The sequence below is a fragment of the Ambystoma mexicanum genome, chromosome 13 (assembly GCF_040938575.1).
Source record: "Ambystoma mexicanum isolate Mex_15411 chromosome 13, UKY_AmexF1_1, whole genome shotgun sequence".
NCBI classification, from domain to species: Eukaryota; Metazoa; Chordata; class Amphibia; order Caudata; family Ambystomatidae; genus Ambystoma; species Ambystoma mexicanum.
In genome coordinates this window covers 605,228,346-605,253,139 of record NC_090938.1, presented here as the reverse complement: position 1 = coordinate 605,253,139, position 24,794 = coordinate 605,228,346, and the positions used below count along the sequence as shown (strand labels likewise).

The 24,794-nt window shown below is 46.6% G+C and overlaps 1 protein-coding gene and 1 long non-coding RNA gene across 9 annotated transcripts in view; one reads left to right on the top strand and one right to left on the bottom strand.

Moving 5' to 3' along the window:
- Positions 1 to 24,794, bottom strand: part of LOC138521540 (signal transducer and activator of transcription 5B) — a 1,967,228-nt gene that overhangs the window by 1,479,661 nt on the left and 462,773 nt on the right. The window contains exon 4 of one of the 7 annotated variants that reach the window (XM_069634461.1): positions 14,127 to 14,206. The exons of the other annotated variants lie outside the window; for them this stretch is intronic. The gene's annotated coding sequence lies outside the window, so the exon portion shown is untranslated. The remainder of the gene's footprint in view (positions 1 to 14,126; positions 14,207 to 24,794) is intronic. 7 annotated transcript variants of the gene reach the window in all.
- The window catches only part of LOC138521542 (uncharacterized), a 133,673-nt gene that overhangs the window by 26,790 nt on the left and 82,089 nt on the right, over positions 1 to 24,794 (top strand). The gene's annotated exons all lie outside the window — the stretch shown is intronic.

Genomic DNA, 24,794 nt, shown 5'->3' with positions numbered 1-24,794 from the left:
CACGGAGAACAGTAGCAAGCCATAACAAGGAACAAGTTACTTACCTGTAACTGTTGTTCTCCAGCATGAGTCTGGCATGGATTCACATGCTCATGAATATTCCCCGTCGTCAGGCCGGGAATCCTCGGTATAGAAAAAATCAGTTTCGTTTAAGATCTGTCTTTCTCAGTAGTTTCCAATCACTGGTCTCTGGGTCATACTCCCCCCAGCCAATGACTGCACTCTCCCTAAGCCCCGCCCCTGGCATCCATCCTCAGATTTGGTAGCACGTGAAGTGGCAGTATGACCAAGTGAAGAGCCGCAGAGGGGTTGGCGGGAGGGTTCGGATGTGAATCCATGCCAGACCCATGCTGGAGAACAGTTACAGGTAAGTAACTTGTTCCTTCTCCAGCATGGGGTCTGCCATGGATTCACATGCTCATGAATACAAGAATACATAGCAGTACACACATGCACAACCACGGGAGGTGGCAAAAGGCTCAATATCAAGCAATACAACAACTCAACATTAAGCAACTCTTACCTCCTCATCAGGCTCACCTTAGGCGAACAGGTTGTGCAGCACTGCCTGGCCGACTCTGGACTCCTCCCTGGAATCCCAGTCGACGCAGTAGAATCTCGTGAAGGTGTGCGTCGACCTCCACGTAGCAGCCCTGCAGATGTCGAGCAGGGGCACACCAGACAGGAACGCTGTAGTAGCAGCAATCACTCTGGTCGAATGGGCCTTCGGACGGCCTGGCAACGGTCGGTTTGCCAACCGGTGACAGTGCATGATGCAGCCAGAGAGCCATCTGGAAATGGAAGTCTTCGAGAGAGCCTTCCCTTGATTCACAGGTCCAAAGTTCACAAACCGCTGTGATGTCTTCCGAAAACTCTTTGTGCGGTCCACGTAGAACTTCAGCGCTCTAGCTACATCCAGCGAGTGCAGAGTCCTCTCAGCCGGCGACGAAGGCGACGGGAAGAAACTGGCAACACCAAGGGCTTGTTGAGGTGGAAGTCCGACGGCACTTTGGGCATGAAGGAGGGGTGCGTCCTCAGCACCACCCTCGTGTCGTGAAAAGTCAAGTATGGAGGCTTGCAAGACGGGGCCTGAATCTCTCCCACTCGTCGTGCAGAGGTGATGGCCACGAGGAATGCGGTCTTCCACGACAGAAACTTCAACGGCACTGAATGCATAGGCTCGAATGGGGCCCCCATGAGCCTAGTCAGCACCACGTTGAGCTCCCGCACCGGGGCAGGGGCCTTCACCGGCGGGAATGATCGGAACAGTCCTTTCATAAATTCCTTCACCAGTCGATGAGACCACAAGGACGCCCGTCCTGTAGTTCTGGTGTAACATGAGACGGCAGCCAGATGTACCTTGATGGAAGCGTGAGATAGGCCAGCCTTGGCCAAGGACAATAGGTACAGCAATACTTGAGGGGCCGTAATCCGCAGAGGGTTAATCTTCTGTGCACGGCACCAGACAGAGAACCTCTTCCATTTGTGTCCGTAGCACTTGAGAGTTGAGCATGCCCTGGCCTTTGCGAGAACCTCTCTGCAGTCGGCCGGGATGCCGTATCCTCCAAACTCTATTGCTGCAGGAGCCAGGCCTGCAAGTTCAGCGACTCTGGTTCGTGATGAAGAATGGCGCCTCCTTCTCTGGAGAGAAGATCCGCGTCCGTCGGCAGCTTGACTGGTGTGGACGCTGACAAGTCCAGAAGGTCTGAGTACCAGATCTGCCTCGGCCACGCCGGTGTGACGAGGATCATCCTGCACTGGGACCTCTTGAGCTGGTTGACGAGCCGGAGTAGCAACGGCAACGGCGGGAATGCATAAAGGAACAGGCCGTCCCACGGGAACGAGAAAGCATCGCCCATGCTCCTCGGTTGGGGAAACCTGCTGGCGAACCTCCGGCACTTGGAGTTCGCCGCCGTCGCGAAGAGATCGATCTGGGTTTCGCCCCATCGTCGGAAGAGTCGGTCCACTTGATCCTGGCGCAGTTTCCACTCGTGGCACGAGCGCAGCTCTCTGCTGAGTGAGTCGGCGATGGTGTTTTTTATCCCTGCCAGATGAAAAGGTACCTGAAACATCCCTTGGGCGACGGCCCATTGCCACAGATCCTGGGCTTCCTTGGATAGGGCAGAGGATCTGGTTCCGCCCTGCTTCCGAATGTAAAACATCATGGTGGTGTTGTCGGTGAAGATCCTCACCACCTTGCCCTTGAGGGACGGAAGGAAGGACCTGAGGGCCCAGGACACTGCACGGAGCTCCAAGATGTTGATGTGGAGAGTCTTCTCCTCTGGGAGCCAAAGGCCTCTTGCGTGGAGACCCCCTGTGTGCGCTCCCCAACCTTCCAGGGAGGCATCCGTCGTAGGAAACCTGTTCCCGCTGTCAGATGAGAGCGGACACCCCACCATTGTATCGCCTGACGGAATGCTTCGTCGAGCGGGATCCTGTCCTCGAAGCTGCCTGCCGTCTGGATCCAGTGGCCGTAGAGGAATTCTTGCAAGGGCCGCATCCGAAGTCTGCAGTGGTGCACCAGATAAATGCAGGAGGACATCATTCCGAGGAGGGACTTAATAGACCCCACTCTGGCCACGTCCGTGGCCAGCAGACGTTGCACCTTTCCTAGGATGGTCCTTATCCTTTCCTCCGACGGTGAGGCCCTCCCCGCCACTGTGTCGAGCTGTGCTCCCAGAAACAGGGCGACTTGCGACGGGAACAGGTGGGATTTTGGAAAATTGATGGAGAACCCCAGGTCCGTGAGCAGCTGGACGGTCTTCGCAGTGTGTTCCACGGCGAGCTCCCTTGTCCTTGCCCGTATGAGCCAGTCGTCCAGGTAGGGGTAGACATAGATCCCCTGCAGGCGCAGCCACCGGTGCTAGGCACTTGGTGAACACCCTGGGCGCCCATTTTAATCCAAACGGGGGGGCCTTGAACTGGTAGTGCCGCCCTTTGACCACGAACCTGAGGAACTTTCGGTGTCTCTTTAGAATAGGGATGTGGAAGTATGCATCCTCCAAGTCCAACGACGACAGGAAATCGCCCTCCTCCAGCTGTCCCAGCACGTGCTGGAGGGTGACCATCCGGAACTTCTGTGCCTTGATGCATTTGTTCAGTCGTCGCAGGTCCAGGATGGGACGCCATCCTCCTGTCTTCTTCTTTATGAGGAAGTATCTTGAGTAAACTCCGGAGCCCCGAAGCTTCTTTGGGGCGAGCTCGATGGCACCTTTCCTGAGCATCGCCCTTACTTCCAACAGCAGTTGAGGGACGTGATTTTCCTTCCTGGCCACGGCAGGAATGCAGGGGCACCTCTTCTGGAACTCGAGGGCGTGCCCCAGGGCCAGGGCGTCCAGCACCCAACGGTCGGTGGAGATGGACTCCCACACGCTGACGAACTTTGTCTGCGGCCTCCCACCGGGGTGCTCCGGCGGGGGCCCGACCCGACGGTCGGTTCAATCTTTCTTGGAGGCCGCTTTGCCTCCTTGACCACCTTGGCGATGACGGCGGGATCCACCTGACTTGCCGCATCCCCTGGAGGCCTCCTGCGACGAACATCTTGCCGCTTGACGGTACGTAGAGGAGCTGCTGCCGGCTCCCTTGGAGGCACCCTGTCTGCCTCCGGAGCTCCAAAAGGACGGCCGTCGCTGTTGGGGCACACCCAGTGCATGGGCCGTCTCCGTGTCCGTCTTGATTGCCTGAAGGGACTCATCAACCGCCTTGCCAAAAAGGTTGTTCCCATCGAAGGGCATGGCCAAAACCTTGGTCTGTATTTCCTGGTGGAAATCCCTCGCCTTGAGCCATCCTCGTCGTCTCAGGCAAACGCCGTTGCCCAACTGACGGAAACCGGTGTCGGCGATGTCCGTAGCCATCGTAATGGCGTGATCCGAGGCAATGTCACCTTCCTGTAAGATTTCCAGGGCCTCAGCCCTCTTGGCATCCGGAAGGAAGTCCAACAGAGGGGCGATCTTGAACCACAACTCCCTGTCGTAGCGGGCTACGATGGCCAGGGCGTTGGCCGCCTTGATGGTCGTCGCTGCAGATGAGATGACCCGTCGTCCCATCGCATCCAGCTTCCTACCCTCGCTGTCCGGCGGGGAGGTTGAAGTCGAGGCCAATGCCCCCCCGCTTTCTTCTTGTCCGCTGCCGAAACGACCGAATCCGCGGTAGGTTGCGCCCTAAGGCACAAGGGGGCAGCGTCGGGGACCCGGTACTTCTTCTCGTAACGGTCCCTCTTCGCAGGAGCCGTGGCAGGGTTCTTGAGGAGGGCGAGCCCCTCATCCCAGATGTCATCAAGAAGCGGTACGGCGAGGACTGTCTTCCTTTTAGCCTCGCGCCGTTGATAACGGAACCCTTCCTTCTTTTCTTCGGGGCAGAGCTGGAAGAGCTCGGATGCCCTGGAAATCATAGCATGGAAGGATCCAATCTCGTCGGGCGGGGATGCCTGGGCAGGGGGCGACGGGGGACACGTCCCGTCGTCGCCTCCGTCGTCATCCGTACCCGTCGTAGTCGTGTCCATGCCTGTATCATCCCCGTGGGTAGTGGACCGGGGGGGAGGCAGAGAAGGCCGCAGAGGCGGGAGAGGAGGCCTAGGATGCGTCCTCCTCCTCTTAAGTGGTGGGCTCTCCTAAGGTCCTGGCTCCGGTTCCCCCGTCGGGTCTGGCTCAGGTACCTCCGTCGGGAGAAGGGGCAACCTAGTCCTTATCTCCGAGCATAATGACTGGATGGCTGACAAAATGGCTGCCGAGGTGTCCTGTGGCGCCGGAAACGACGGGAGCGAGGGCTCTTGAGGAGCCTCGTCTGCGACACCGTCGCCCACGTCGTCACCCTCGTCGGGGTCCCTCCCGATGGGCTGGGCCTCCTCCACGACTTGGATGAGCTCCTCTTCAGAGGTCATGTCCGTATCCACGAGGGCCACCAGCCCCTCCCCCATCCTTTCCAACGAGGACTTTGTGGGGGTCTTCTCGATGGGCCTGAAAGACGACTCCCTCAGCGGTGGCAGGGAGACTCTGGTACCTGAGGGCGCCTCCACTGGTGTAGCCTCCACAGGCTGAGCCAGGGCCGTGGCGACATCCTCAATCGAGGTCTTAGCAGGGTGAATTAAGGCCAACGTCACCTTCTGTACGCCTGGGGCCTTCACCTTGGGGGGAGGGTCCGAGCCTCGCTCCCCCTCTGCCGGAATCTTCCAGATCGACCGGGGCCTCTCCAGAAGCTACGTCGGGTTCTCGGACTTCCTCTTACCCGAGCCAGAGCTTTGGCTCGTGGTTGATGGCGCCGGAGAGGATGCGCCCTGCCTGGCAGCCAAGGAACCCGACCATTCGGCACTCCCGGTGCCCGCGGACTCACGGTGCTTAGCCTTTTGTTGGTCCCCCATCGCCGGGGCACCCTCACAGGACTTAGAAGACCGCTCGGACTTCTTTTTCTTCTTATCGCCTGGCGGACTCTTGCCTTCCAGCCAGTTGGCGAAACGGAGGTGGCGATCCTTCATGGTCCGCTCCGACATGTTCCCACAAAACGCGCAGTCCTTTCCCTTGTGCGCCTTGTCCTCATGGAGACAGTAGAGGCATAACGAATGCTCGTCCTCCTTGAAAACGTTCTGAAGCTGGCACCCAGGGCAGGTCCTGAACAGCTTCCCGGGTGTTGAGCTCCCTTTCTCCTGGGCCATGTCCGGGTAGGCCTTGGAACTTCTGGAATCCTCCAAAAGCGTAACTCGATAAAATCTTCACCCTTGAGGGGCGTAGAAACTCTGAAACGGACCCCGTTGATCGGATGTAGAAACGGTGGAGCTTGAGGCTCTATTTAACTGAAAAAATCTCCTGAAAAAAGTGTGAAAACGCAGCAAAAGCTTGAGAGCTACAGCACGAGGACTCCCAACACTTGAACGTGCGGTAAAAATCTGAGGATGGCTGCCAGGGGCGGGGCTTAGGGAGAGGGCAGTCATTGGCTGGGGGCTGTATGACCCAGAGACCAGTGATTGGTTACTACTGAGAAAGACAGATCAGAAACTGATACTGATTTTTTCTATACCGAGGATTCCCAGCCTGACGACAGGGAATATTCATGAGCATGTGAATCCATGCCAGACCCCATGCTGGAGAAATTTCGCTTTCCCAGCAGAAATGGCCTTGACCGCATACCAGGTTTGGAAAAGCATGTTTGTTTCAGCACTGTGAATCTAACACTCAGCAAAATGTGTGCAGCGTTTCACTGCGGTATGAAGTAAATATCCAACATGGCTCCGAGCGCTCCCAGAATGCATTGCGCACCCGCGCCATTTTGGATCAAGCATAGGTCAACCATAACATGGCCTAATGGCTAGGGCTGTAGCAGCTGTCTGTGGGGGTTTGTGTGTGATGTGTCAGGTGCTATGATATCTCAATGGTGAGTCGGTTAGTCGAAGGAGGGGGCCGGGGGGTAAGCCTTACACAGCAAAACAACCTGCAGCCCTGCACTCCTACCACTGGCCATTTGTACCACATGCCACTCCCTACTATTTATCTCTTTGTCTCTGTCATCTCAAATAGAAACATTGCAACATTGTATCCTGTGTGGAATGAAAACCAGCATCTGCGAGTTGGCAGGTGATGCAAAGGGGCAGTCTGGCAAGTCTGCTCATTACCATTAGCTACATCATAGCTCTGCAACCTTTGGCTCTCCAGATATGCTGGACTACAACTCCCATCAGCCCTGGCCAGCAAAGTGCATCGTGAGGGATCTTTATCGTCATAGTCCAAAAGCACTGGAGCTTCAGGTTGCAAACCTCTAAACTACGCGTTAAGGTTCATCGAAAGCAAGAACTTTTGGTACAGAGGAGAAAGGGCTGCTTGAAATTCGAGGGCCACAGTCGGCCATTTCAACTTCCTTAGTATGCTGAAAGCCCACTCTGGCATGATCAGGTGCTGCCCTAAGTGGCCTGCTAAGACTTTTGCCGGCTAGTCATGGACAGTTTTTGCCAGGCACTCGTCAGGCATCGGTCTCGACAAGGCCTAGATTCGTTCATAGTTTCTTTCAGAGGTCTACTCTGTTGTCTCACACATGCCGCAAACATTTTTACTTTGCCGCCCCACAAGAATTCACCAGGTTTTGATGCAGCACCAGGAATGCAGTATCAGAGAGATGCTGCAACTCGGCAAGGGGTTCTTGATTATGAAAACAATGAGCAGAAAATAAATTAATTCTGGATTCTGCAAAATTTACAGCACCTTATCCAAATAAGAGGGGGGCCCAGCGGTTGCAGGATGGTGAAAGAGCTGTATGTAGACATTTTCAAACATGGGGGAAAAGGAACGCAGCTAAACACGTAGTTGGTAAATGTGAAATTCGCATAGCATATCAGAAATGTGTGTCTGTAGCCCTAAATTCGGATGCAACAATTAGAATTCGGATTCGAAAGCTATTTCTGAAATGTTTTCTAAAAATAAAAAGGAGAAAAAGTTGCTTCAAAATTAAAGTTGTTCAAACACAATCTCATTTACCAATAGCTGAACCACTTACATAAAACGTTAACTACATAAGTCATAGTACTGCACAATTAGACCCTGACACAAAAAAACAAGAGCGCTCATAATTCAGGAACCAAAACTGAACTCGCACAAACAACTTTCTATGCCAAAAAAAAAGAAATCAAGTGGTGCGACAGCAAGTCGGTTTGCTAAGTGAGGTAAGCTCATGCTTTTGACAATTCATTGAATATGAAGGTCACACGTTCACATCTAACCTGGTCTATCTCACCTATTCATTTTTCTGAGGTTGATTAATTGAATACGATTATATTGGTTAACTTCATCTTTTACCCGCTATTCTCTGTAAGGGAGGCCAAATTGTGCAAACACCGAGGTAGCAAGTGCTAAAAAACGACAATGATACATTATTCTTATTATTAAAATAATTCTTTCAACAGAATCAAGTGTACTCCCAAAGGCTCACAGAAGTCATTATGTGGAAGACAGAGAGCATGTATTCTTAAATAAATCAGGAGTGATATGAAAACTTTCACTGACCCTTTCAAAAAATATGGTGTCACTGTAGAGTCAGACAATAAAAGTCACCAATAAAACTTTCTTTACTAAAGCAAAAATAGTGAATTGTTCCGATAAACATTTACATAGCTCCGCCCAGTCAACTCTTGCTTCCAAAATCGGTATTCAACCTGCAGGTCACCGTTTTAAACCTTCCAAACTCAGTGCGCAGAGTACCATTAGTCATTATAAACAGCACAAAGTACTATGTACAAAAGGTTATTAAAACTCTGAGCATCCCACACCAACACAGAACACTTGTCAGCAAAAAAGCCAGACGGTAAATGAGGAGGTAGTCTGTCAGATAGCTCAGTTATCTATGCTGTAGAGATGTGCATTCAATCTGCAGATCACAGATTCAAGTCGCAGAGCGACTGATTCAGGCTTTCATCCATAGAAGGCTCATAAATTGAATGCTATTAAATTTTCCTGGGAGGATAGCTCAGCAGCAACGTGCGCGCCTTGGAAGCAAGACGACACAGAGCAACACAGGTTCGATCCTCAAGTCCGCTTAGAAACCTCTGGGTGTTTAAGCGCATTATAAACACGCAACTAAGACAAAAAACACAATTACACAACTAAAAAACAAACAATTCCTGTAAGAGCGCCTAAATGCCCGCGGGCTGTGTGAGCGCTTTAAAAATGCAAAATAAATAAATTGTGCAACAGCAAATTCTGTTATTTACAGTGCCGCAACACGTCAAACAGTGAGGTAGCAATCACAATGTATAAAAACAAGTTATAGTAATGTTCTAGAAAACAGCATGTTTTCACAGCAAATATATGACACAGTTCTCACCACTTGGCTGAACAATGCACATAAAACCCATAAAACTGTAAAGTGAAATCACACACTTTAGCTCATGCAGTCCAAAGAAATCTATACAATTCAGCAACCCATAATCAAACTCATGAATAAAATGTATATCACCAAAAACAGTAATTTCATTAAACAAGGTTTTGAAAACTAGTTAAGATTACAATCAATGTTGCCAACAAAAATGTTGTCAATGTAAGGACCTCCTATTATCAAAAATAAGTCATTAAACAAAAGTCAGATAAAGTTTTAGGTCATGCAATGTGGATATTAAAAAGCCAATGGAATCGTAACTCCCCATATGAACATCACCTAAAATTATGTGATTGTTAGAAGTATTAGTTAATGCAAATACAATTCAATCAGAAGTTAGACCACAGTCGCATCAATTATCAGACAATATAGACCGGAATAAATAACTGACCAGAAATGGCATAAATATCGAATGTCTTCTGATATTACTCAAATATATCTTGCTTGATAACAGCATTTATAACTTCTGTAGGGGAACATTAATGGAAATAGCGACTTGCAGAATCAGTGAGCAAAGTGCTGAAATGGTGCTTTAACTCATTCACAAATGGTGTACCTTTTCTCCAACCATGAACAAAGGTCAGGGATTTGGATGGGCGCTGAGAGGAGTCAGGAGATGGCGTGAGTGCTAGAGACTCGCTGTGTGTCCAGTATGTCCAAATTTGTCGTAGGTTTTCGCTACATACTTATGTCAGAGGTGTTGAGGCATAGTCTGGTGTAAGTAGGTAGAACAATTATGTGGTCAGCGAGACCGAATTTGTCATAGTCGTTGCTGTATTCTATGCTTGCAGCCAGTGTCCACCAGAGTGGGGCACTACATTTAACTAGCAGTTTGGGCGGAGATTTGTTGTACATGCTCCCGATCAGCTAGTGGCATCCTCTGTCGATTCTTGCAGCTGCGATAAAATGGTTAGCAGCAGTCTATGCTTTACAAACTGCAATGAGAGGAGCATGGACTATACTTCCAGGTGGAGAGCATGGCAAATCTTCCCAGATATTCTGCGCAAACTAAACCTTCACAATTGATAGCTTTACCGTGGAAGGCCAACCCTATAGTTCATCCATGCGTGATACCCGCGTATCCCTCAAGTCCTTCCAGAGCGATTCCAGGCTAGTTCTTGATTGACGCCATGGATTTTTTCACGAGAAACCCCCACCTGACTTTCTGGCGCAAGACATGGCACACAATTCCTCCCTTTACAATGCCCCACTGTACATCCAAATCTATCGGAGTGCAGTGGTGCTGTTGTTCCATTTCAATCACTTTGACTGCGATTTGCCTGTTTCCTGTACGTGCTAGGTGTAGTGACTAATCATTAATGTGAAATGAGTGACTTTGTCTTTTAGTTGGATACATTTTAGAGTCACAGTAGGCAGCAACATGAGTAGCAGTACAATTTATAGCGCTGAGAAGTATGTAGTAGGGAGCTTTATATATGCGAGAGAGGAGTACATTTAAGGGGAAACTAACATGTGAGAATTAAACAATGGTATACATTGCAGACACATTTCAGGACTTTGGGGAACATGGGATTCATTGTGGTCAAATGGAGATTTTGCAGAGTGTGGTTTTCACTTCGTTTGGGTCTGCGTGAGCCACAGAGTACCTGGATTCGTAGGAATGGGTTTTATGCCTGGTTTGGAGATCTGGATGACCGAGGTCATGGAAGGGGGTGGGAAGCGAGCCGCATATGGGCATTTGAGATAACATCGCAAAGAGCTGAAGGAGAGAACGGAATGGAAAGACATACGTTTGATTTTTATGGCAGGATTGGGTCTTTAGATAATAAGGGTAATTTTCCTGGGAGTACAAAGGCTTGTTTTTTTGAAGACCAGAAAGGTTCGGTTACATGGAGGGTTAAATTGAGAGCGGATGGTTTATGGGCTTTCAGGGAAATATTCAGAATGCATGCCAAAGGTTATATGATTTGAGATGGCAGTCGCAAATAGGATTGCGTGATGGAAATGCAGGGATAATAATATGGGACGCCGGATCATGTGGAAGGATAAGGATTTTACTGCTGCTTCAAAGGAGTACTTATTTATTTCTCGCCTTCCCCTTATTCACCATCTGGGTTAATGGGTTTCTGTGCAAGAAGAGAAATGAGTGGGCACCACTTGATGATAGATCGGCGAGTATCAATTTTCAAAAAATGTAAACCAAATGGTCGATTAGTTCAAATATTTCTTATCCTAATTTTCAAAAAAGAGCTGGCTGTGATGAATTCGGAGACACCCAAATCCAAAATACATGTGCAGCAGAAGACGACCAAGTGAGATACGAGGTCACACAGCCGCTCTCACAGGAACCCAATCCGGGTTTATAAGTAGACAAAAATCATTTCAAGTTCAATTAATTAGTAAAAAATATATGTTGTTGATTGAAGAATGGGTTTCTGTCCCATGGCCTGAATAAGTTATTCATGAATGATAAATGTATTATATGGAGTACGTCATAATTGACTATGAAAGAAGATCACATGTCAAGGGGGATTGCGTTTAGTAAATGTATATAATGGGGGTTGAGAACGCAAAGAGATTAGATTTCTTTCTATACGGTTTAGCCAATGGGATTTTGTGGGATGACTAACAAAATATGTATAATTATGTAAATTGTTTCATTGTGTATAAAGGGGCAACTTTGTTGAGCACAGCAAGGAGTTGTTAGTTTCCAGTTTAATGTAGCTGACTAACCCTTGTGGCCGACAGCATGCAATAAACTTTCTTTTCTGACAAAGTGCATTTACTATCCATTAGAGCCATTTTTTCGCAATGGGTTTTCAAGTCACATTTCTACACAAGTGAGAACTGATTCATTGTAGACAAATAGCATTTCTGCACCTCAAAGTATTTTTAAACCATGACAAGTAAATGTAAGCCTATGTTTACAGAGGCGCAGTCAGAGACTAGGTCTATCAACCAGTGCCCAGCGTTCATTAGCCTGAAAGTGGATTGATAAATGAAGGCCGTAGGCAGGCAAATACTGAGACATAAGGACTTCCCACTTTGTGCAAGTGGGTTAAAGGAAGCTTAGCTGGGCCACTTCCATTCCCATAGAGTGTGATGCAATTTGAAACGAACATTTATCTCTCTCAAACAACATTGGGCAGAAGGGGAGAGAACCCAGAATTAGACACAACACACCCAATTAAATTGGTGGGAGGGCTAGTAGTTGTCCTTTCAGAAAGTCATAATTTCCTGGTAGGATAGCTCAGCGGCAACATGCTTGCCTTGGAAGCAACACGGCACGAAGCAACACAGGTTCGATCCCCGGGTCCGTGCTTAGAATCCTCTGGGTATTAAGCTTGTTATAAATAACCTATCATATCATAATTTGGGGTGGATATATATATAGTGTAAGTGAATCCATATTCTGCATATTGTAAAATTAAAAAACGTTTCTAAACCGAAGCCTGTACATTTCAATGCAACTTACCATAACTTGCATTTCAATTAGAAGAATATCCTACAAACCAATAACATGAAATTTAACATGGGAACACATTATTAATGGGGAATGTACATGGACTACAGTAAAATGTGCAGAGTTGTTTTCTGTGTAATCTTTCTCAGATATCAAGAAAGAAGTAACCGATTGCAAGTACACTCTTATGGGTGAACTATTTCTTCAGCAACAGTAGGTAACCTCAATTTATCAATAGATGTATATGGCAAGTAGACATTGTATATTGTTAAGAATTGGGACTGTTCTAGCCAGGACACATGTAGGATTTCTGTATTATATCATGTTTTCCTAACCACACTGGACGGGATGTATTCACGTTATAGATGAATAAATTAAAGTGTGACTGTGAGGTACGTGTAAGCACTATTCAGAATATTCTGACTGGAATACAATGATCCTCAATGCTTGACAGCATTCATATAGCTCTGTTAGACACCGGCCTATATTCTTTTTTCACAGGCCTAAAAACTTGCTTGTAGTGGGAGTTAAGTGTCCTTTGGCACCTTAACGTTTGCCTTTTTACTGACCTATTAAATGATTCTCATTTGGGACAACAGAGATCCTCATATTGGCATAATTGCTGTTACTGCACTCACTAAAAAGATGTGCCTTATCGTTTAGGTCCAAACGAGGAATCATCAGGTCTGGGTTCTACTTTAGACACCCCCTCCCCCGCCCACATTTTCAAAATCCAATGACATTGGATAACGTTCTATCATCTTGTGCCACAGATGCTTCAGTTGGCGAAATTGGAAGTTTAGGAACTGGCATTTTCTAGGAGGTAGAATAGAAGGAAAGGCACTCCTGGGTCTAGCGTTGTTGATATTTGCTACAAAAAATACATTTCCTGTAGTGTAATGTATTAATCTAAACGCTATATTGTTTGCTCAAAATGCAACAACAAATGCGAGAATAATACACTGCCACAAAGCTACAATAGCTTTGGGTTTTGCATACATGACATTTAGGACTGAATTGGTGCATTTGCTAGCGTCCCAGCAGCCACGAAGAAGGCAGACTTCAACCATGAACAACAGCAGCTCTAAACTGCTCGTAGACAGAGCACCAACACATTCTAGTAACTTATTCTCAGGTTTTATAGAAGCTAAACTTTTAAACAGCTGTGCCCATTGCAGATACATGTAACTGAAAATAACTTGTGGCACTCTCCCCTTTCATGCACTCTCTGGGTACTGTACCTCTCCCAAAAGCCATTCAAAGGACGCATTTTACACGGTTCCTCAAGCCTCACACATTTTGGTTTTGCCCCAAAATGCCCATTTAGGACATCATTGTTCTCCCTTCTGGCCTGGCAAACATCTTTCGCCAATTAGTCACGCTTCATGGTCTCCTCTAGTATCATTTCTGCTGCCCACAGTTTCACTCTTAACTCAGGGTTGCTAGAGTCTCACACAAATGTGGAACTCTTGTAAGTTATCTTTACAGAAAGGTCCAGGAGACATTGCATATGGACTTCACGCTCAACCACTCAAGTAGGTTTGATGGGTACTGAGCAGTGGGAATTCTGCCTCAGTATTATCAATGCAGCACAATTCACAAGAATCAGATCGGCACAAATTCTGTAATTTGCCAGTACCTAGAAGCAAATTCGTTTGTAGTGTGCACTATACAAGAAAACTCAATGAACTTGCAAAACCATTGAATATTAATATAATGTACGGTAACTGCTTCTCGTTTGCAAACCTTTAACGGATCGCGCACAGTGAACTTTCTTCAGGTTTAAAAGCAGCCCAGCAACAGTTCTGCCATCATAGGTTACTGGTATTTATATAGTGCAAATAGTACATACCTACCACTGGTACAGCCTCGAGCATAAGTGTGGGTACAGGTGATCGAACAAAGAAACAACTCAGAGAGGTAATGGTTCCCCTGCAACAGACAAAAGCTACAATAAAGCACAAGACGTGTGCATATAATGTTTACAACATAGTCCCAATAAAATATGAGCAATCCTATCTGCTCTGATAATACAATAATTCCCATCACATTTCTTCACGATAAGTACACCATCATCTACTCAGAGGCACTGGGGTAACGGATATAAAATACACTGCTATGGTCTGCATGAAGTACTTTCGACCCTAGTGCCGTTTCAGTTGAGCATAAGTAATGAGTGTTGCAGTACTCCAGCTTCCTACTTATTTAAACCAAACGTGTATGCTTTCGTTGAGGAACATTGTAGCACTGCTTGCTAATGGCAGACACTATACATTTCTAAGTGCACTTCCAGAATAGGGAACACGTTGCGTTCTGTGCAGTTCTTACTCTCACATTGCCTGTTCCACAGCAACGTTCTCCTAATCCTTAGGCAGTAAAGAGTGTAGTTGCCCTTCACAGGCATATCCCTGGAGCTGCGAGGGGCATTGCTGTCATCTGATGTTGGCAGTAGCCTTTTTCTCCAAAAGCACATAGCCAAAAAGGCGCAAACCATGTGACTACTGATCTCCACACTTCGCAGAATCAAGCCCTATACTCCGCTGCATGACTGGCGAACAGTGGTCCCAGCTCTCGTGATATCGCACATAGGGGGGCCTGCACTCCTTACTAGACTTCCCACTGCACACTTTCCACCTTACCCCGCTTAACGCAGTCCACCACGCCACAGCCCACCTCATTACAGGTCCCCGGAAACCCAACCTTATTTTTCCAACACTGCATACCCCTTCACACCAGGATTATATGCAAAACTGCAAAGCAGTCTCGAGCAGAACACCAACATACTTTGTGGCTCTCTCACCTCATGTAGCAAAACTATCAAAAAGTCTGAGCTAGCCCGTAAAGAGAAGACTTGCAAAGCAGTCCTTCTCTCATCACGCATAGACCATGTGGAACCCAATCCCAGCAGAGGCTCGAAATTAACCCACAATCCTCCAGTTCTAAACTAAAAACACGGCTCGTTCTAATACCTCCCGGACTAATACAAATCCCTCTCCTTCCATCGACAGTGCCCCACTACGGCATAAAATGCCATTGCTGGAACCCTCTAGTAGTAAATAACTCCAATGCTCTTGAGCTAGGTTCAAATAATATGTAGTAAAATAAAATACAGTAGGAGTGATCAGTTGAGAAGCAAATCTATATCTGAACAGCATTGAGAGATTGGCATCGGCCGATGGAAGGGGCAGAGTGGCGCAGCTGACCAGCTGTGTCAAACAAGGGTGATGGTGTGGCAGGTACGGTCCCACATCCTTTTTGTTCATGGAGACTTTTGGCAGCTAAAAGGTAGCCACTGCAAGAGTAAACATTGAACGTTTTTAAATGCTTTGCACAAAAATAAGACAAATGCACAAATAAATTGAAGTAGCACTGGGCTAGACATGGGACAATATTTCACGATGTAATACCTAATTTGTGGAAGATGTCCCCTTTCACCGGAAATGACAATCAGCAAACCTACACAGCATTAAGAACATTGGATCACCCCACAATAGCTGCAAAGTACGACAGCCATGCCTATGGAGTGCTTTGACAGATGACATTCAGCAACAGCACATTAGTGGACCTACACGACCCAGCAGTTAAATTGAACATTCTTGAAGAAATTGCACTTGTGGCCATGGTGAGTTTTCGGTCTACTCCGTCCCTTTTTATTGTGTACTGCTTATCATCCTATTGGATTGTGCCCATCTATGGAAAACACATTCGAGTGAATTAGGGTTTTCACAGGTTAAGGATACTTTATGATGGGAATCTGCCATCACCACCATCCACCTCGGTTTCGGACTGGAGAATGAAGCGAGTGCGAGCACGGTGGCCTCACAACCACCTTTACTACCTTTTGAAAGGTTTGATGATATTTGATGAAGAACTGCGCATCCCATAAGTAGAAGGCATCAGGTGGGAGAAACGGTGACCCGTGCACACTGCAGCATTGCCATTGAATAAACGAAATCATGCAGATTAGCATGGCGCTGGCCATGAAATGGCAGACACCGCCAGGTTAAAGACTCCATTTCAGCACTGCTGCAAGCATTTACCCCGAGTTATACAGTCTCCCAATCTCATTCGTACAAGGTAGAGTGAAGAGAGTCCGGCTCTTACCAGTTCTTCATGTTGAGAAATGATCATATGTTTGCTGGGGACGCGACCAAAATAAACAGGCTTTCACATTGCTGATCTAAGGTCAGGACCCAGGGTTAGTTGACTGAGTAATATTGCACAACAGTGCTCTCCATGTTATTATAAGCTGTAGATAGAACCATTATTACTACTGGCCTACACCCAGATGTCATCTCTTCTGGATTGCTGCTCAAAGTATGTGCTTGGTACTTACTGTTAGCATATTTACGCAGCAGTCTGGCTTTATATATTGTGACATGGCTGGTTTTCACGATCTGTCAGGGGGGGGGGGCTGGCCCACCACGACTGTTGCAGGAGTGAGGACAGACCCCTCTAACCCTTCCTTACCTGAAGAATGCAGGGGGTGGGGTAAGGAAGGACCCCGTCGCAGCCGGAGCAGCACCACTGCACGAGGAGACTGCATAGATCGCACAGAAGCAGTCTACATTGCTGCAAAGGGTGCCGCGAACGTGGTAACACCGGCCGAAGGACGCAATGAAGAATGCTGCACCAAGGGGAGCTGTGCCAACAAACTGGCAGCCTCCACTATGACACTAGGGAGTTGTGATATGAAAATAAAGGCCTCCACACAGACCTTAACCCACTAGCTATTGTAGCGACCTTTACAACAACCTCATGAAATATACTATCCCACCAGGGAAATAATATTAAAAGGCCTACCAGACAATCTTATGCAACAGGGACTCTCGCCCCTATGAGTCTGTTACTCTATATGTAAAAAAAATGCTGATGATTGCTTGGAAAAGGGGATGGGGCTTAAAGCCATTTTAAAGCCTTCCCCAAGCCCTCCCCTATCACACCCCCTCAAAGAAGGCAAGTCACTGGACAAGATAACGGGCCAATCCTGGGAGGGGTATTTAAGGAGGTGTGTGAGAATGGTTGAGTGTGAATTAGTTGGGTGAGGACAGGAGGTGGAAGACGTCCACGAGACCAGAGGAAGCAAAACCAAAAGGAGTGCAGAGGCTATTATAAGGAGGGGGTCTGTGGAGTGTTTGTGTGTGACAGTGGAGAGTGTAAGGAGTAGAGGTAGAGTATGAGTAGCAGAGTGGTAGTAGTGGCACAGACTGTAGTAGTTGGGAGTAGAGATAGTAGGTAGCAGGAGTAGCGAGTAACAGAAACAGGCAGTAGAGTGGTAGTAGAGGGCGATAGCGCACATTGAGTAGAAAAATAGATTGACAGTCATAGCAGGTAAAGGAAGTAAAGGGATATTGTTAGTAACAGAGTAAGAATAGTAGTAGAGGAAAATAGTAGGAGCAGCAGAGAGTGAGAGAGTAGGAGTAGCAAGTGTTAAGAGGAGAGAGAGAGAGAGACCAAGAGGGAGCGACATAGTGTCTATAAGAAGAATTGCAAGAGGCAAGGAAGCAAATTGGGAGATGGGAAGAAGGGGACAACAGGAGTAACAGAGGGTAGCAGCATAAAAAAGTGAAGGAGTTGAGAAGTTAGATCAAAGGGTGGAGGTGGTAAGGCGAAGTGAGAGATTCGAGGAATAGTAGTACAGTTGGACCTGGGTGGAAGGAGACACCACCCCATAACAGCCCTAGAACGCTAAGCGGGTCTAGGAGGGGGAAGAGTTAGAAGACCCCTGGGGAGTCAGGTAGCCAATGCCTTTGGGAAGGAACACTTAGTCTTAAAAAGAACCAGAGACGGTACGGGTCCCTTGGTGCTAGCCATTAACCTCCCGTTACGGACACCTGGGTTAAGGAGGTTGGGAAGACCGGGGAAGTTGAGAGAGAGAAAGTGCCAAATTCCCCAAGAACCCCTTTGCGCTGAGAGCTAACCACGAATCCCTGGCCCAGAGTCCTTGTAAAGTCCCAATTAAGACACTTGGACTTACTACCCGTGTTAGCGTGGTTCTTTGTGGCAGGCCGCCCCGTCACAATACTTACAGGATGTTAAAGGCAAATCCTAAGGTACTTAGGACGATCATGCAGGGGAGGGGCATTCCCATAAATCGTAGTCCCATAATGCTTGAACCTTTATTTCACCCAAATAGAGCTACTTGCTTGGTCACCCTCTCAATGCATGCTGGCAGATGTACCCTTCCTGTGCTTCATTGGAAACCATTGCTTCCTCTCAGCAAACTATTTCTAACAAGACCCTGGCCAAAGTTGTAGGCTCAGTTAGCTTTTGTGTTCCTCCACAATCCATCGGACTTCGCAAAGTGACTAGAGAAATACATAGGGACAACAAGTCTATCAGTTTCTGTTGGAATCTCTGAACTGTCAAGAAAGGCAGAGCAAGCTGTAAAAGTCAATTTAGATCAATCGAATGGCGTGGATTTGGGACAGTAATTTTCTAACTTAGACTGATTCAGTTGCATCATAACCATGCAAATCCCCATTTGTAGGCCCGATTTTCTTCTCAATAAGCCTTACCGTCGGAAAGGAAGGATGTTTGTTTTACTGTAACTAAACTTGTGTTCTCGAAAACTGAAATTAAGTTTGTAGGTCAAGCCTCAAATCGTGAAAGGCATCTCCCTTCCTTTTAGTCACCATTTTATCTTTTTGCCTTCAATTGAGATTTAATCACAAATATGAATTAACATGTTGTGCTCACTGTATAACATCACTACCAACTACATCCTGTGCCTATGACATCTCTCCATATATCAGTTCACACGTGCCACACAAACAAGTCTGATTTCAAGCAACTACTGCAAGTCTGACTTTTTCATACTGACCTACGCAAAATATAGCAATTCAACTAGTATCAGCCACAGTCACTGAGATCATGTCTCGCTCACTCTTAATCATCCACGCAGCTGTCCAACCAACACACACTCATGTAGATAGCGGAACAAAAAACTCACCAAGACTAGAGACCGGCTATTGAACGTGGCGGTACATGCCTATGAAAATCATTACCCCACCAACATCTATGAGCCATTGTCAAGATGACATTTCAAACAATTGGTACATGACTTTCCCCTTTCCCCCAAAAGTGCTCCACCCCCGACCAAACGTTAGGGAGACTGTTTCCTGTAGTCATGCGCCTAATCACCAAAAACGAGCGTGTTTATGTTTGGTTAAAGTTTATCGGGTCATTTTATCCCTTATGACGAAAAATGCTGTAATAAATCTGCTAGATAACTGTGTGGCGGTAAAACAGAACTTGGCACACAATATAATAGATGCATTCAAAGGGGTACAGAAAAAAAAACATGCTGCAAAAAGTTCACCAAGTTCAAAAAGATTCAAAGAACATTGTTAAAATGATCTAAATGTATACGATGTTTCGGGATTAGTGTTCTGTATTCCTGTACATGTGCAGGGATAATCCGTGTTGACAAACAATTAAAATATCCATGATCATATAGGATTACAAGTCACTTTTTCTTGCTTTGATGTCCAATCTTCCGCAGGCCAATGACTTTTCCAGTCTTCACTACTATTCCCAAACTAGGCTTCACTGTATGCCACTTTGTAAACATTGACCTCTAGCAGCGTGAGGGTCAGTTAAATAGCTCATCCAGTCTATGCACCCCGAGAAACACACTTGTGCAAATTCTGTACTGGTTCACACAGCCACTAGGACTGTTTGGGACAATTCCCACTTGTCATACTACCCCAAATCCGATAAATTAGGTGGTGATCCCTAACTGATATGCGACAGTAATACTGCTTTGCCGGATGCGGAAACTGAACTGTTCATCAATGTAGTCATGGTTACAGATAAGAATACTAAATGGGAGTATTTTACCACCTACATTTTAGCATTGCGAGTAAAGAGTTTTTAGTGAGTAAAAAAAAAAAATTCCCAATAAGGTTACTTTTAAGGAGCGCAAAACCTCATTTTTAATCTAAAACCGGAATCTTTATGTAGCCCACACTTCTTTGCTCAAGTACTTAGAAGATGCATTTTCACCCCAAAGTTCTCCTTCAAGAGACAATAATATTCGAGTTTATTCCTATTGTACTGCTTTACCGGAATCACAGATCAAAACCCATCCATGGATCTGTGAGTGTGGGAGCAGGCCTTTAAGTGGGCCAGGGCTAGCTGGGGCCAAACCCCAGCAATCTCCAGAAAGGGCCCTCGACCAGGGGGCGCTTCTGGGCCCACCCCAACTAGCCCCAGTCATGCTGGCACCTCAGGCAGCCGCGTAGCTGAAGCACCACAAGGCTGAAGTGTCCTCTGCAATCCTAGCGTTGCACTACTACCGCAATATTCTTTAATTCGTGCACTCGTGGCCCGTATCATATCCGTGCATTCCAGTGCCTCACTGGTTCTGCGGGTGATCCCGACTCAATCTTCTTTTGCCAATATATGTTGTGCTTGGGAACAAACTACTCGTCTAAAATGGCCGCCTTGTTGTGGTAACCAAGTCTGCTTCCCCTGGAGACCAGCACCGATGCCCGATAGGCTATAAGGCACCGCTGGCCAATCAAGAGGCACCGGCAGGCGTGAGCCGGCCTCCAAGGAAAGGCAGACAAGAAAGGCTCCTGACCAGAGGCTGCCAGAGCCCAGGGCCAGAATCTCTGCCTGGTATGCCCCTTGATTACCAGGGATCTCTACACTCCATGAGCACCCCTCCTGGACGTACCCATAATTAAGTGCATACTGTGCAAGGAGTCGCCACCTTTTAGGATCCTCACTAGTTGCACGCACTGCCTATACAGACGGTAAGCGAGACTCCTGTCCGTTACCTCAGCCTCATAACTAACTTCGAGCAAGATAAAGTCTTTCTACCATGATATAAGGCAGACTCTAGGAACAAACTGCAGTCATGTGTATTGACTTTGAACTTTTAAAATTATTGTCTTAATGTGCTATGTAACCAATGCATATGGTATGCCTAGTACTAACTGTGCTTGCTTCCTTAGCAAACGTCAGCATGTGCCTCACTTTAATGAATACATCTTGTACACCCAGCCTGTCCTGTCTTCTTTGATTCACTAGCTCCTGTACACTCTCGAACTAGCCTATTCTAATGAAATCAGTCTTAGTAGCCTGCGTATTATAGTTGCGCATATCCTACACAGCCTATCATATACAACTTCCAACTAGCCTGTTCCAACTTGCCTAGATTCTTACTGTATGTAACAATGAAAGTAATTCGCTTGGTGCATATCTCCCAGCCCATTGCTCGTAACTCCTACCCAGCCCACTATAAATACTCTGTTTTCAGCCTACTGTATGCAATTTGCAGTTGGCCGTGTTTTATCTCTCAACCCACTGCATATAATTCCGACTTCAGTCCATCTAAACTTGTGCTTTCAACCATTGCAAGTAATGTGGAATCTAGCATGCATGGTTACATTTTAGCCTATTGTATGTAATTCCAAGCCCAGCCTATGCGAACCTGATGCTGTTTTAGCCTATCGTATGTAACCTTGAACTTAGCTCATTGGCTCACATCTAATTCAGCGCACTATATGCCAGTTTGATTCTAGTCTATCCTATGCAATCCCGAACTTAGCCTTTCCTACACACTTCAGATGCAGCACTCTATGCCTAGTTTGAAATAGCCTGCTATTTTTTTTCCTGGGCAATACTAGCTATGCAATGGGACACAATTTACCTGCATATACCTGACTCAGCCTACTATATGTGGACCTGAGGTAGCCTACCCGCCACCTATTGATCTAGTCACCCGATCAACTAGCCTTGAAACTTAGACTTGACCATCCCTTCCAAGTGCTCCACTCATACTTAAAATGCTCACATTAAGGAATCTCCTGCCCTTGCTTAATATATTAATGGACATATCCCGTATATTTACTACTCTCCCAGTACATCATGTCTACAACAGCCCTTACTGTAGCACATCCCAATACACCATCTATATAAATAGTCCAACTCATACTAAACAGTCAGCTGAACCTAGCATGGCTCTTCAACTACTACCTACGCTAAACTCCTACGCCTGCAATACGATTGCTAGAAATAATAGACTCCGCTCAAGACTTGCCAAAATATTTGAACCCATAACTAGAACTCTTACTTGCCTTAATAAAAGAACTAACCCACACTCTGAAGCTTGCAATCTTATATAAAAAAAAAGGTCATAACAGGTTGTGCTCTGTATATGCTTCATTTTACCGTACCACACCTAGGACCCAAAACTCTAAAACTTTGCCAGCACCAACATTAGCTAACCCTAGCCTAAAAGGTGCATTGTTAAATGCTAGATCATTGGTAGCACAAGCATCTAAGATAGCTGACATCATCCAGTCAGAAAACCTTGATTTCCTGGCAATCACCGAATCCTGGTTACATGCTGCGGCAGGCCCAGCCCTCTCTCTGGCTATACCCAATGGTTACACTATCTTAAGATCTGACAGAAATGACTCACGAGGAGGAGGCATTGCCCTCATTACCAAAGCGAATCTACTAATCAGATGAGTAACATCGCTCAATATTAAATCGTGTGAACTTCTTACAGCCAAACTTACTATCAACAACACTCAGACTCTCACGATTCATCTGATATACAGACCTCCAGGCCACATCAGTATCTTCGAGGAAGAGATCTCTAACATCGTGTCTAATAACCTCAAATATACTTCTCAAGTACTAGCACTAGGAAATATGAAACTAGGACTCAACGACCCTAAAGATGTACAGGCAGCTAGTGTGACAAATACCTTAACTGACCTAGGCTTTACTCAGAGAGTGCTTCACCCCACTCACATCAAAGGCAGAACGTTAGACTGGGTGGCAGACCACAACTGAAACACCATAATATCCTCCATATCCCCCCCAGATCTGAACTGACCACCACATGGCCTCCTTATCCTTAGTTACTGAAAGACCTACTCTCATGCCTACACCACCTGCCCCTTCCATCCCGACTAGGAATAAAAAGAACATTTCCCATGACAACTTACTCCCTCTCATTCTCCCTACACTCAATGCGCTCCCAGCCGATCTGGCTCCGGACGCTTTAGTCAAAGAATTTAATCAAATTATGTCCGCTTCCCTAGATCTAATAGCGCCACTTAAAAAAAAGACAAAGTAAACCCAAAGCCCACCTTAACTATTGGTACACACCAACCTTGAAACCGGAGTAGAAAAAAAAAAGGTAATGTGAGGTATCCTGGAGATCACTTCCAACTGAGGAAAACAAAATTAACATCAGTACTATAACTGCTCTCTATAAAAGTGAAATACTCTTAGCAAAGCGTGAAACCTACAACTCTAGAATATCCCAGGCCAAATCAAGTACCAATGAACTCTTTGTTATACTGAAAGAGCTTGAAGCCCCTATCCCTATACCGGATAATTGCACAAACGATAAACTTTGGTGCTCAAATATTCAGCAAGCACTAGCCAATAAAGTTATGACCCTACAAATGAAAATTGCCAAGAAAAAAAGCTTCACTATCTAGCACCCCCCTTCCTTCTACCTCTGACACAACACCTAACAGCCATGACCACCCCTCACGTTTTAAGTTCACTAAAGTCACTATAATTGAAACTGAAAATATCATTTTATCGCTCAAACCTTCCAACTGCAAAGGAGATCAACGCCCTGCACAACATATAAAGGATGCTGCTAGAGACTTGGCCCTGTTCATCACTAAACTTATCAAAACCTCATTTTCATCAGGTAAAATTCCAGCCAACCTTAAGGAATCGTGGGTGCTCCCACTACTAAAAAAACCGGATGTTGTACCCAACAATCCCTACCAACTACCGACCAATCACTACAGTGCCATTTCTGTTGAAAATCCTAGACAAAATGGCTTACTCACAAATCCAAAAACAACTGGAATCTAACTCCCTATTGGGTTCACGTCAATCTGGCTTTCGGCCTCAGCATGGAACTGAAACAGCCCTACTAGACCTGAAAGCACAGATTGACGAACTTGGAGCTAAGGGGATTTCCCTTCTCCTGGATTGATCTGCTGCATTCGACCTAGTTGACCACGGGGTCCTATGTAGTCATCTGGACACTGCCACCCACTTCTCAGAAGAAGCCATAGCCTGGATACAATCCTTTCTTAGTAACAGGACTATGAGAGTCTTCTCTCCTACCGCAGCTGCAGACCACATCCCTATCACCTGCGTAGTGCCTCAGGGATCTTGTGTCTCACCTACCCTTTATACCATTTTCACCAAGCCCCTTTTCGATGATCTGGATCATCTTGGTGTCACCTACACTAACTATGCAGATGATACCCAGATCCTCCTACCTCTTTCTGGTGATTACGACAAGGATTTGGCCTTGGTGAACAGGATATATCTCATCATCCAGGCATGGATGGCCACCCATGGACTATGCCTGAATGATAAGAGATCATCCTGGGCACTACCGCATCTCTTAATAAATTGAGCTCTAACTTTCTCTGCCTTCAACATTGATAACAACATCATCACTGTAGCCAAACAGGTGAAGACCTTCGTTTTTTTACCTGGACACAACCCTATCTTTCAA